General features: G+C 56.8%; 1 long non-coding RNA gene across 1 annotated transcript in view; it reads right to left on the bottom strand.

The window, feature by feature from the left end:
* Positions 1–1,071: 1,071 nt before the first annotated feature.
* Positions 1,072–13,582, bottom strand: part of LOC109559824 (uncharacterized) — an 18,487-nt gene continuing 5,976 nt past the window's right edge. The window contains exons 2-3 of the long non-coding RNA XR_011566848.1: positions 2,226–2,298; positions 1,072–1,450 (exon numbers count right to left, since the gene is read on the bottom strand). This is a non-coding gene — a long non-coding RNA (uncharacterized lncRNA). The remainder of the gene's footprint in view (positions 1,451–2,225; positions 2,299–13,582) is intronic.

Here is a 13,582-nt window from a genome sequence, read left to right as displayed (position 1 = left end):
TCACAAGCTATGGATCAACTAAGCCCATGCGCCACAACTACTGAGCTGGAATGCCCTAGAACCCATGCATCACAAGAGAGAAGCCACCGTAATGAGAAGCTTGCACACTGCAAGGAAGGGTAGTCTCCACTCGCCGCAACTAGAGAAAGCCGGAGCCCAGCAATGAAGACCCAGTGCAGCCAAAAATTAAAAAAAAAAAAAAAATAGAAGAAAACAACAACAACAAAACAAAGTTGCTCTTGGCGGGGAGCTCCTGTGACAATGAAGGCACACGTGAAAAATGGAGACGTAAGTTATCACTTCCCTGGTGGCTCAGATGGTAAAGCATCTGCCTGCAATATGGGAGACCCAGGTTTGATCCCTGGGTTGGGAAGATCTCTTGGAGAAGGAAATGGCAACCCACTCCAGTATTCCTGCCTGGAGAATCCCAGGGACGGAGGAGCCTGGTAGGCTACAGTCCATGGGGTTGCAAGGAGTTGGACACGACTGAGCGACTTCACTTCACATCATTAGGAGGTAGAAATTCAATGGAGAAAAGTGAAGCAGGGAGAGGATGGGGAGTTTTGGGGGCACATGGTGGTCAGGGGGGCCTCATTGAGTAGGTGGCATTGGGGGTAAGAGCCGAAGGGGTAAGGGAGTGAGCTAGGCAGACCTCAGGAGGAAAAGCAATCCTAGGCAGAAGGAATCACACGGGCAGTGGCTCTGGGGAAGGGCTGAACTTGATGAGTTTGGAGAAACAGCTGAAGTGGAGTAAAGGAGGGGAAAGTTGGGAGGGTTGAGGTCAGAGAGGTCGTGGAGGCAGGTCATGTAGAGCCTGTGGGTTGCTGTCAAGACTTGAGGGAGATGGGAGCCACGGGAGGGCTCTGAGCAGGTGTCTTGGCTCCATGGGTTCACTCTGGCTGCTGTGCAGACCACAGACTGCAGGGTCCAGGGCAGAAGCAGGGAGACCAGTCAGGAGGCTGCTGAGTGGTCCATGCAAGAGGTGATGGGGGGCCCAGATTAGGGTGGTGTGGGTGGAGCAGTGAGAAGCAGCTGGATTTTAGAGTATTTTGAATCATGAGTCCCACAAGATTTACAATGGGTTGTGTTTATTTTTTTTTAATTGAAGGATAATTGCTTTACAAAATTGGTTCCATTTCTGCCATCCATCAACATGAGGGCTGTGTTTTAATTAGCCACATAACCAACCAACCCCACACTTTACGCGGCTTAAAACAACAAGAATCATCTTACTGTTTTTCATAGTTTCTATGGGTCATGAATTTGGAATGGGCTTGGCTAGATGGTCTGGCTTGGGGTCCCTCATGCAGCTGCAACCAGTGGCTGCAGTCGGCTGGCTGGGCATCTCTCTCCTCCTCCTGTTCTCTCTGGGCTCTTCTACTTGGTCTATGTGGGCTGGTTGGGCTTCCTCCCAGCATGGTGGTGGCTCAGTGCTCCAGAGGTGAGTGTCCTAGGAGAACCAAGTGGAAGCTACATCACATTTTCTGACCTCGCTCAGAAACCACAGAGCTTTGCGTCTGCAAATTCCAAGGCTCTCTAGATTGGAGGAGGGGGAACACAGAAGGATGTGTCTCTCCATGGGGGGAAGGTCGAGGTTGGCTGTAAGGAGAGCATGTCACAAATTGAAGAAACTGTATTTGCATGCTCTCACTGTACAAGACCAAATCGCTCAGCCTCTTCACGCCTCCGCATCCTCATATGTTAGAGGGAGCATTGGATACCAGCTACATCCTAAGGTTGGGATTCCTTCCACACGCACCACGCCTCTCACAGGGCTGGGCCCAGGAACCAAGACCTACCCTCCCTCCTTCTCACCAAACATGTTGGCTCCACTCTGTGCAGCCTGGAGAGAAGAACCTCTCCGCGGAAAAGATGCAATCAGCAAGGCTTGGAGTGACTGTGCCTCTCCGCGGCTGTTAACTCAGTGCCTTCTGCTTGGGCTGCCCTCCTCCTTGTGTGTGCACAGGTGTGCTTACGTGCACACCCACGGACTCAGGTGCCTCTGAGCGTCTTTCTCTCTCCAGGCAAGCCAGCAACACCCCCTGAACTCCTGCTTCATGACGGTCCCCTCGCCCTCTGGTCAGCTGCTCCAGCAGGAAGCCTTGACTCTGCTGCTATAGCCGAATGCTCACCTGGCCCTGAGGGTTCCTCTCAAGCCCTCCACCTTTCTTCCACCCTTCACCTCCATCCTGCCGGGCCCCTCCACCCTCCTCAGCCCTCCTTACCAGGACCCACGCAACAGCCGGTGTCAGCTCCTCCAAGGCAGGCGTGATCACATCACACACCTTATGCGGCATCCTGGAAAGTTCAACATTATCATACTAGAAGGCAAGCCAGTGCTTGCCTGGGGCCAGGGGTGAACGTCACTAAGGAGGGGCTGAAGGAACCTTTAGGATGAGGAATTAATCTCGGTCCTGATGGAGGTGGTGCTTACACCACTGTATACATTTGAGTTTGACAACTGGCGACTTCCACTGTGTGTGCATGACATCTCAGTAGAGCTGACAACAAAACCATCCATCCACGTGCTTGTTGAGCACCTACTGTGTGTCTGGCACTGCTCTAGGCACTGAGGCAGCAGACAAAACAGACCAAATCTCGGTCTTCCCTGGTGGCTCAACGGGTCAGGAATCCGCTTGCAGTGCAGGAGGTGTGAGTTCAGTCCTTGGGTGGGGAAGATCCCCTGGAGGAGGAGATGGCAACCCACTCCAGTATTCTTGCCTGAAAAGTCCCATGGACAGAGGAGCCTGGGGGGCTACAGTCCAAAATGTAGCAAAGAGTCGGACACGGCTGAGCGCGCGCACACTCACGAGTGCAGGCAGAAGGCAGACACAGCAACTACGGGGGCTACACCAGGCAGAACTGCTATGGCGACTGTCAAAGCAGCCTCAGGGGTAGGACAGACAGCCCGCGTTGAGGACGGCAGTGACCTGTGTCCCTCTCCAGCACCCTCTCCCAGACGTCGCCCTTTGAGGCTGCTCCCCAGTGGCCAGGGGCGGGGCTAGACTGTGGGAGTGGGGTCCCAGTAGGAGGAGATGCCAGCAGGAAGATACACACGTGTCCCTCTCAGCTCTGCCACACATGTGGTTAGAGCTGATGTGAATCAAGCACGTCCTCTCTCAATTTTTATCTCAATCTTCCCAAGAACTCTTTAAGACATGTACTGTCTTGATTCCATTTTAGATGGGGACTAAGCGGGTAGTTGCCCCACCTAAAGTCTGAGCCTGATCACGGAGAGCAGGGATCTGCAGCCAGGCTGTCTGGCTTGGCGTCTGTGGCTTTTCACCCAGACCAGTGGGCCCTGGGAACAACTGTTTTCAGTCTCTCCTGCCCATCCAGAGGCCCTGCGACCCATGCATCTGCAGCACCTCAGAGCTCACAATCGTCTCCCCGCCTGAGATGGGAGGAGGGTCGGTTAATTATCCCCGTTTTGCAGAAGAGGAAACCAAGGGAGAAACGTGGTTTTGGGTCTCTCTCAAGGTCACCTGGGGGTTGATGGTGTGACCAGACCTCGCGTCCCTGACTTCTGATCTGTTGGCCTTGCCCTGCCCTCCAGGAGTGTTGCTGCCAGTCACTCCCAGTTCATGTCCTCCTGCTGAACAAACTCGGGAATTTTCTGGAGAGCTAGGAGCAGAGCGAGGGGTGAGGGGTCAGTGATGGATCAAAGGCATGGGGCGGGCAGGGGAGCCTTTCCGAGGACGCAGAGAGGGCTCTGGGGTGGGACAGGGATCGGAGCCAGTCCCCCGTGAGGAGCCAGATGTCCTGGGTTCCACAGGGAACCCAAGAATAGCAGCTGTGCCTCATCTAGGCCTGTCTGGTGGGGGTGGCTCATCCCAGCCTGGGTGGGGAACAGGGACTGTGAAGGACTCTGGAATCCGGACCCCCGAGGGAGAGCAGGGTCAAGGCCAGGGGCGAGAGGAACCCGAGCAGTCCCTGTGCCCCTGTCTGTGCGAGGGCCGTGTCCTCTTGGCACCTGTCTGGGGGTGAGGAGTGCTGGCCCAGGAAGTGTGGCTTCTAGCCCATCCTTGCTCTCTGTCCTCTGCAGGAGGCCGTGCCCGGCCAGGCATTGTTTGCGGGTATAAAAATAAAGGCCTCTTGGCCTGGGCCCTGCTGGCAGAGGGAAGGAGGGGGCAGCCCTGGCCCAGGCCTGAAGGGCATCTGGCTGGAAAAGGAGCCTCACCCAGCTCCACCACCAGCAAAGCAAAGCTGGGCATGTGGGGGGTCCCCAGAGAATCTCCAGCCCCTTGGCTTCTCTTGCCACAAGAGGCACAGGAGCGTGTGCGGGTGTCTGGGTGCTGGCTGCCCTCTCCTCACTCCAGTCACTCAAGTCTGTCTCTGACCTTCACCAGAGGCTTCCAACAACCTGAGCCCACTGGGGTATACCAGATTCCCCAAGACTCTCTTTCCCCTACCCGCTGGTAACAGTGACAGCCATAGCTCGGTAACCTGGTGGGGGAAGGCACCGCTATGGTTTATTACCATTGGATAAGTAAGGCAATCGAGGCTCAGAGAGTTTAGTAACTTGGAAAAGGCCACACAGCTGGTCAGTGGAGGAGCCAGGGCTCAACTGAGTTCTGTCTGACTCCTGAGCCAGGACCCTAACCAGGGACCGCACTGCCCCTTGCCGCTCCCGAGCTCCACCTCTCCTGGTCTCTGGTCCCGTCACAGCAGAGAAGCTTCCTAGTTCCCCACAGTGGCCAGGGAATGCGGGGATAGGGCAGCTGATCAGGAGCGGGGAGCTGGGGGGGGATCCAACAGACAAGGAGCGCTGGAGGGTGCCAGGCACTGGAAGTGGGGTGAAATAAAAGTCACTCAGTCGCGTCTGACTCTTTGCAACCCCATGGACTGTACAGTCCATGGAATTCTCCAGGCCAGAATACTGAAGTGCGTAGCCTTTCCCTTCTCCAGGGAATCTTCCCCACCCAGGGATGGAACCCAGGTCTCCCGCTTTGCAGGCAGATTCTTTACCAGCTGAGCCACAAGGGAAGTCCAGGAGTTGGGTGGTGGGTTCCTTATTACATTCTCACACGAAGTCCTTGTGCAGGGGGAATCATGTCTATTTTGCAGATGAGGAAACCAAGGCCCAGAAAGTCTACCGCTGTCAAGATAAGATTTGAACCCAGATCAGTTTCTGTCCAAAGTGCTGTTCCTCGATCCTGGTCTAATAGGAATCTCACAGAGCATGGTCTCCCCTCACCCCCAGCTGGGATTCAGGGTAAAGCTAGGGGATGTGGGCTTGGAGGGAAGAGTGGGATGCGGGCGCCGTTCCTAGGGAACCAGCTTCCTTGCTCCTGGAGGGATGGTGAGTAGAGAGTCAGAGGGTCAGCAGTTCACAGAAGCTAGGGGTTGGAGGGCAGCTCCAATGTGAGATGTCCCCTACCTGGGAAGCGGCAGGCAGGGCCCAGCCCTCCCCTGGCTCCCGGCAGACAGCTCCCCATTCCAGACAAGATCCGGTGATCCCCCATCCGCCCCCGTGGCCCCCACCGAGGTTGGCACGCTGTTGCTGGCACCGGAAAGTGACATTCCAGAGGCCCCCCCACAACTCCCTGCCAACCCCAGATTCTTGGCAGAGCAGGAGAGCGGGGGCTTCTGGGAGGGGAGAGGGTTGTGGTGGGAGGGGCCTGGCCATCCCCCAGGGACCGTACATCTCCAGTTGGCTCACCTCTACCCCAACTGGATCCTGGGTACGGCCCACGGCTCAGCCTACAGACTGGGAGAGCCAGGTTGAGGGCAGCATCTCAGACAAGATGCTCTCTTTAGGTGTCAAAGTCCCTCTTACTAACTCCTATAAAAGGTTTTCCAGGCAGAGCACCAACATGCTGTGTGACCTTGGGCAAGGCAGATACCCTCTCTGGGCCTCAGAGACCCACGAAGACTGAAGCAGGTGAATCTCGAAGATGTCCTCTAGCAAATGGTTTTTATTATGCCGAGATGCTACAGCTCCAACATCCTCTCTGGTCTCTCTGCCCTCCCCCTCTACACAGCAACCATAATTCTCTTAAATCTTCGAGTCAGGCACGTGACTCCCTCGCTCATCACCCGGGGGGAGGGGACCGCCTCTCGCACGGGAATGTCACCCCGCTTCTTCCTCACATAGCCCCTGCCGCCTCCTGATCCCACGCCTCCCCACCCTACCCCTCCTGGGATGGTCTCCTGGCCTCCTGACAGCCCCAGCCTGACAACCTGACCAGTTTCTTCCCTCCAGGCCATCTGCCACCCTTGCCTCTCCTCTGGCCTGGGGGGCTTGGCCCCACCCAGATCTTCAAATAGTTCATTCTGATCATCCAAGACTCAGTTCAAATGTCACCTCTCGAGAGGCCTTCCCTGGCCCATTTCTCTGAACCAGGGCCCTCCGGTCACGTTTCATGAGCCCATCTCTTTGATTTCTTTTCCGTCATAACATGTGTCATGACAGAAAGGATCTTCGTCATTTATTGTTTACTCCGTTGATTCTTGTTCTTCCTCTGATCTGTTTACTCCAGGAGGGCAGGGTTACCTCCTCTTCCACACTGGGCCCAGCACAGAGCACACATTCAACATACCTTTTTTTTTTGGCCATGCCCCACAGCATGGTGGATCTTGGTTCCCAGACCAGGGATTGAACACGTGCCCCCTGCATTGCAATCTCAGAGTCTTAACCACTGGACCACCAGGGAAGCCCCATCAATACATCTTTTTTGAATGGATGATGATGAAACTCTGTGTTTCTTCCAATATGTCCAGGCCTCTGGGTTGTCAATGGGAGCTTCTTCCCTGGGTGCTCACTGCTCTCTCCCTCCATGGTGGACTTCCCCAGCTCAGGCTGGTGGTAAATTCCTGGGGACTCAGCCCTAGGCAAAGCAGCCTGAGGGGGAAGGAGGGAGGGAGGAAGAGAAGGAGGGTGGAGGAAGAGAAGGAGGAAGGAAGGACTTATGATCCCTGGTCTCAAGGCATCTCATTCCCGAACAGCAAGAGCACAGCGCTGGACCTGGAAACCCCCTCGGTCTAGCTGCTGGGGCAAGCGGTTCCGGGGTGACCTCATCGCCTTGAAAGGAGGGCAGCAGGGGCAGGAAGCAGAGGACGCATCAGATGGGCTAAATTTAGAGCGTTTGATTCAGCCCAGGCAGGACAATATTCCTGGAGTCCCCATTGTTTGTGACGGGCCAGAGGGCAGGCGGTCCACTGAATGGCTGGGTCTGAGCCATGCCAAGCTGTCTGGGCCTGCAGGGGTGGGGGGCGGTGGTGGGGTGGCCCCCGGCCTGCTGGAGGAGAAGCCAGGCCAAGAGTCAGCAGGGCAGAGCTGGGGTGAGGGGTGGCGGTGGTGGGGGTGCTAGGGGTGCTACCCTTGGGATTAAGGCCAAAGGTAAGAAGGAGGGGGCCTCACAGATGAGAAGAGGAGGCTCTGGGTGGCCCTGATCATAGCCGTGCAGCTGTGTGATGCTCTTCACAGCCAAGACACCATCGGTCCTCCCCACAGCTCTGCCATTTTCTAGTCAGGGGTGGGGCTCAGATCTAAGGCATGAGTTGCTGACCACCACGCAGACGGCTCAGGTCCTGACTCCCATCCTGGATCCACAGCAATCAGCTGTGCCCCAGCCCGCACCCTCCCACCAGGACAAGTACTGTGTGCCTTCGCTCCAGCGTGGCCCTCTCCCCAGCGGGCCAGGCAGCCACAGGGCTCCGCCTGCGCGCAGGCTCCAGAACCTGTTGCCATGGCAACATGGGGTCCAGGCCTGCCCTGCTCTGGAGAGGAGCCTGAAGCTGAGGACTTCCTTGGGTGAGCAGGTGTGTGTTGGGGCGGGGGGTGGCCACGGCTAGGGCTGCCTTCTGACCCTCATCTGCCAGAACCCGGGACTGAGCCAGCAGCCTGGCCAGGCTGCCCCGGACTGGTCACACTGGCTAAGCCGGGATCCTTGAGGGTGTCCTGTTTCTGCACCCACGCCTCATGTCCACCCCGAGGTCAGGCAGCCAGAGGAGGAGGACGGGGACTGTCCTTGGTTCAGAGCCACCCTGGTGGGGGAAGGTTCAGTAGGCCAAGTGCCCAGGAGCCTTGGGCTCCTGTCTAAGCCCCCATCGCCCACCCTGCACATCCCCTGGAGGCCCAGGAAACTCCTTGGGCCACCTGCCTTGGAGATGGGGGAAGGGGGACCAGAAGTTCCAGCAGACCTGCTCTTCCAGCTGACTGGGACAGGAGAAGGGAGAGGACCCCAGGCTTCAATGCTCAGAATGGCCCCTGGCCTCCGTCCTCTTCCCAGCTCAGGGAGGACCCCGGGAATGAAGTCCACCCAGCCCACCCTGCCCCACGTTCCAAATGGGTGAGCTGAGGGTCTGAGCTAGGAGGAGGCTTGTCTGAGACCATGCAGGGGAGAGCAGCTTCCCCCATCCTCCTGAGCTCTGCCCACTGCGGGTCTCCAGGCACCAGCTCTCTGCGGGCAGCCCAATGCCCTGCCCGGAGTGGCGGCCCAAGGCTGTTCACTGCTTCTCTTGATTTCACATCATGACTCATGTTATCATGTTCTCAGGAGCTGAGTAACCACCTGAGTTATTTATACCCTGGCTAAGCAGGCTTCCTTCCCTCCTCCCAGAACCCAGGCTGGGAGGACGAGTGGGGGTGGGGAGGAATCTGGGAGGGGGACGTGGACTGGGAAAAGGCAGCTGAGGTCCCCCTCCCCCAACCATATCCCCTCCCTTAGGGTACCACCCCCACAGAGCGCCCAAAAATAGCGGTGCCTGTCCCAGCACAACAGGATGGGCCTGGATCTATGGCATCGATTTATAGGTATTATGATGGTTTGGGGAGGGGGGAATTCCTTTCCCGAGCGAGTCACCCGTCTGGAAAAATAAAGAAGGAAAAAGCTGAAATTTTTTCCTTCCATCAAAACAGGAAGGAGCTGGGAGAGGTGGGGGATGGACGGAGAGATGAAGGGTGGAGGCCGAGATGCACCCTCCACCCTGTGGTGGTCTTCTGGGAGGGGAGACCCCGGCCGGGCACCTGCACACAGGGCCCCAGGGGCGCTAGGAATGGCGCCGCGTCTCCCCTGTGTGGGCCATCCCTGCTGCCCCAGGCATTTTTGTCCTCTCTGACCCCCGGGCCCATGTGCCTTCATGGACATAGCACACAGATGCTGATATGCACAAGACCCGTGTCCCTCTGGTCCCCTCTCACACCCGAGTCAGATGCCCATCCCCGCAATCCCCTCCAAATCCCACGGGAGAAAAGGTCTTCCTCTGGGTGAATGGGACTTGGGGAAGGGTCTGCCTTTCTGACCTTTGCTGTTCCCTCCCCTTGAGGACTGCCCTGGAAGTCCTGTGATTTCAGTTCAGATCTGGCTTCGCTCCAACTCCAAGGGGCAGGGCGAGCTAAGGGAAGTCAATTTCCCTCTCTGAGCCTCAGTTTTCTCATCTGTAAGGAGGGTATGGTCTTCTCCGTGGTGCTTCCCTCTGGGGCAAATTTCTGGGACCAAGTTTTCCAAGTCAGGGGACTGATAACCACAGCCCCCGTTTACTCGGCATGCTCTCGGTGCTAAGCACCTACATCCAGTCACTAGATTAACCCCCCTGACCAAATAAGGTATGTTCCAGAATCACCCTCATCTATGGCCCAGAGGGCAGGGACCACCTGAGGGCCACACGGCTGGGATGTGGTGGAGGTTGGTTGTGAACTCTGGGTTCCTCAGCATGGTTCATATCCAAGGAAAATGAAGGAGCACCCCAAAGAGGAGGGGGAGGAGGGGAGGGGGAGGGGGGAGGAGTGGGGACAGGGGGAGAAGGAGGAGGGGGTGGGGAGGAAGGGGGGAGGGGGAGGGGGAGGGTAAGAGGAGCAAGGTGGCCCAGCTTCCCTGGGTCTCACGTTCCCACTGGGTCCATCAATGACAACCCCGTGGCTACAGCAGGGATGTGCCCGGTGACAGGCAGCCTTATGCCCGCTGCGTGGTGGTTACTATTAAGACGATTAGTCACTCCCGCCGGGCTGCCCTCTGTTTGCTTGTTGACTTATATAAGCACCACCCGAGGGTGTTTGCACAGTTGTCTCGGTCTTTCTGTCTTTCGCCTGCCTGCCTCAGCCTGTAAGCCCCTCAAGGGCAGGGGGCTCCAGAGAGTGAGCTGACAGTGCAACTCCCGATTCTCTATGAGGACAACTCCCAGGCACCACACAGGCCACGTCGGCACACACTCCCCACCGTCAGGTTGTGTCGGGATCCCACTCCACAGGTGAACACGCTGAGATCTTGCACTGCTCTCCTCCATGCCCAGCGCCAGATTGGCCCAGGACGGCCACCCCAGCAGGTCCAGCCCTGAAGCCCAATGCACTGGATGACATCTGACTTGGCTGCCTCCTGATCATGTGAATTAGGGAAGTCACGTGATCTCTCCAGGACTCAGTTTTCCTGTCTGTAGAATGGGGATAATACACTTTGCTCTCCCTGGATTGTCAGGTGGTTCAGGGATTGAGCCATGAAATCACAATGTTGGAGCCTTCTGGACCCATGCTTTAGAGCAGGGATCCTCAGACTGTGCACACGGCTCACCAGGGTCTTTCCAAAATGCAGATTCTCACTCAGCAAGTCTAGGGTTGGCCTGGCACTGTGCATTCCTGACAAGCTCCCGAGGATATGGCCGCTGGTTTGTGAGGTGGGCCACACTGCGGGAGGTAATGGTGCAGAGCTAGACCTCGATGCAAACTGAGCAAGTATGTGGTGCCAGGCTCTTTCGTATCGTTTCTGCTGTCCAATCCTCAGAGCAGCCCTGCAAGGCAAGTGTGGCTATCTCAGTGTCCAGATGAGGAAAGTGAGGCTCAGAGAGGCCAATGCCCTGCCCAAGGACACACAGCTAGTAACTGGCACCCACTGCAGGGTCTCAAAGGCAGACCTGCAGGGCTTACCTAGCAGGGTCCTTGTCCATCAATCTTGAGTATTGAAGCCACATCAGACCTTCTCCCAAAGGGGCACTTCCTAATGGCAGTAGGGGGAGATGGGGTGTGGGTGGGTGAGCTGAGGCAGAGAGACAGGACGACCAGGACTGGACCACGTATACCTCCCATGCGCATTTCCTTTCTCGAAGCCTCTAGGGTCCACTGCCCAGTACGTGGCAGCATCATTCATGACAGCGTGACGTTTCTTTAGCCAGGGGTCCAGACCAATGCCCACCAGAGGGCCCTCCCTAGAGAGCTGTGGAGCTGGGCCAAAATCTGAGGGTGACTGAGGGTGGGGCCCAGGTGGGCTGGGCACTTACATGTCTTCCTCTTTGCCTGGCCTGGCAGATGGGTGTAGACATCCAGAGAGTGATTCTGGCCCCGGCTGCCCAGGTTCAAATCCCAGTCCTGCCCTTCCTCATCCCTGCCCTGGTGGAACTGCACCAAATCTTGGTGTTCCCATCTGTAAAATGAGGTGATCATGGCTCCTCTCTTGGGGCTTAACTAAGTCAATACACCTGAAGGGACTGGAGCAAGCTGCCAAGGAAGTGAGTGCCACGTAGACATTTGTTCTCATGAATGTTGATGAAAAATCTCTGGCTTTTACACTGCAGCTGGCTACCCATTGACAGGTCCATTATGTTTCCTGCAGTGACAAATATACTCCCCTGGAAAGCTGGTGAGGGTTTGTCTGCTGTTGTAGGTGTACCCCACCCAGGGGGCTGTCTGCTACCTGCCTATCCCATCCTTTCCAGAATTCCTAGTCAAATCTTCGGCACGCAGCAGCCAGGACACCCTGGTTTGGAAAGGGCTGGCTAACCCAGATCGAGAAGGCGGCTTCCCACCCTGGGGTGGTGGGCGAGGCCTGGGGGCCCACTGCCCCCCGCCCTGCCCAGCCTTCTTCATCTGGCTTGTGTAATTTGTTTGCTTTTCTATGTGTAAAGTGACATGAAAATCTGGGCAGCTGTGATCCAGGCCACACAGGGAGGCATCATGTATCAGGGTGACGGCAAAAGTGTGGGCATTCAAATTCTGGCACGGTGACTTCCTTGCTGGGTGACACCAGGTAAGCTAGTATCTCTCTCTGACCTTCGGTGCCCCCTTCTCCAGGTATGAAAACTATGATACGAGCACCAGCCCTCTGGGAAGTGGGTAAGGACTCTGCCCGTCGTGTTCGTTTGCTGCTGAAAGGGTGACCTTTGCTGTACTTCTCTCAATGCTGTCAGTTTAGGTAAAGCTCTGGCTCAGGGCGAATGCTGCGGAAGTGAGGCTGTCTCAGTGAGCAGGGTGCTCCAGGACCAGCAGGTGAGCAGCAAAAGGTGCAGTGAGAGCAGACCAGGTGCCAGACGGGACTTGTCTCCCAGTCTGTCTGGCCCGGGTTCCCTCACCCTGGGGGGCTTTACTCCATTTCCAGCCAGCTTCCAGGACAGGTACATCAGAGCTGCCCGTCCAAACATCCTCTTCCTTGTCTGGAGACTGGAGGAGCTAAAAATGCATTGCCTTGGCCCTGGGAAAACAAACACGACGCTTCCCTTGCCTTTGTCTACAGGACACGAGGTCCAAGGCTGCGAAGGCAGTGTGGTGGCTGCTCCAGGCTTCCCTAGGCCTGCGGGGGCAGGGGCAGGGGGTCGGGTATCTGTCTGTCTGCCTTCTTGGGGTCTCTCCTGCCTCCCTCACGGCCTCAATGGCCTGAGCCTCAACCAGGGTGGGAGGTGTCTAACAGGACACATGCTGTGGCCTCCCCAGCTGTGGGCTGCTAGCCCTGCCTCTGGAGTTCACCGGTGGGTGTGTGTGTGCACACACGTGTGCAGCTTAGAGTGCTAATAACGCACACAGGGACAACTGATGACACTGCCGGACCGCCTGCTCCTGCTCTCAACACTCAAGATGTCTTAACTCATTTGACTCTGTGAGGCAATTACGATCATCATTCACGTTTTACAGATGAGGAAACCAAGGCTCGGAGAAGTGGGATGACTCGTTGAAGGTGACGAGCTAATACGTGGTAAAGTGGGGCTTTGAACCCAGGCAGTTTTTGCTGGGAAGCCTTGTCCGCTGCCCTTGCTAAGTCTCAGTTTCCTCGTCTGTGAAATGAGCACGCACAATGTAACACTTCCCTCTCCAGGTGATCATGGGGGCAAGGCAACGGCAAAGGCCTTGCCATCAGGGAGGCAGGGGACTGGCCAGTGAGGGGGTCTGGGGGAGCCGATGGCAGCTACAGGGTGCAGGGGCAGAGGACACACTTGGCCATCACTCAGCTCGGGCTGGGGTCTCAGGCCATTTGTGGGCTGGTCTTGGACCGTCCCCAGCTTGACGCTCCAGTTCCTCTTCCATCAAGCTGGGAAAAGCTAACTTGCCTGGCAGAGGTACTTCCAGGGCTCCCTTTGCAGAGCAGGAATACCCAGGACACACCGTTCCCATCCTTCTGGACTTGAGGGCACCTGAGGGTGGGCTTGAATCCAACTCCTCCCCCAGCCCCTGGTCCCCACTCCCATGGTATGAGATGCTTTCAATGGACGAGGGTTTAGCTTGCTCTAAACACAGTCCCCAAAGCCCCTAGCTTTGGGCAGGCCCCCTCCAGCACCTATTTGAGGGCTTCGGCTGCTCAGTTTTCCACTTGGGTCAGACCTATTTGGGGTGAGGGGGAATGAGAGTTACGGGAGTGTGGCCTCCACCTATCATAATTCACTC

The sequence above is a fragment of the Bos indicus genome, chromosome 5 (assembly GCF_029378745.1).
Source record: "Bos indicus isolate NIAB-ARS_2022 breed Sahiwal x Tharparkar chromosome 5, NIAB-ARS_B.indTharparkar_mat_pri_1.0, whole genome shotgun sequence".
NCBI lineage: Eukaryota > Metazoa > Chordata > Mammalia > Artiodactyla > Bovidae > Bos > Bos indicus.
This window is presented reverse-complemented; position numbering and strand designations above follow the sequence as displayed.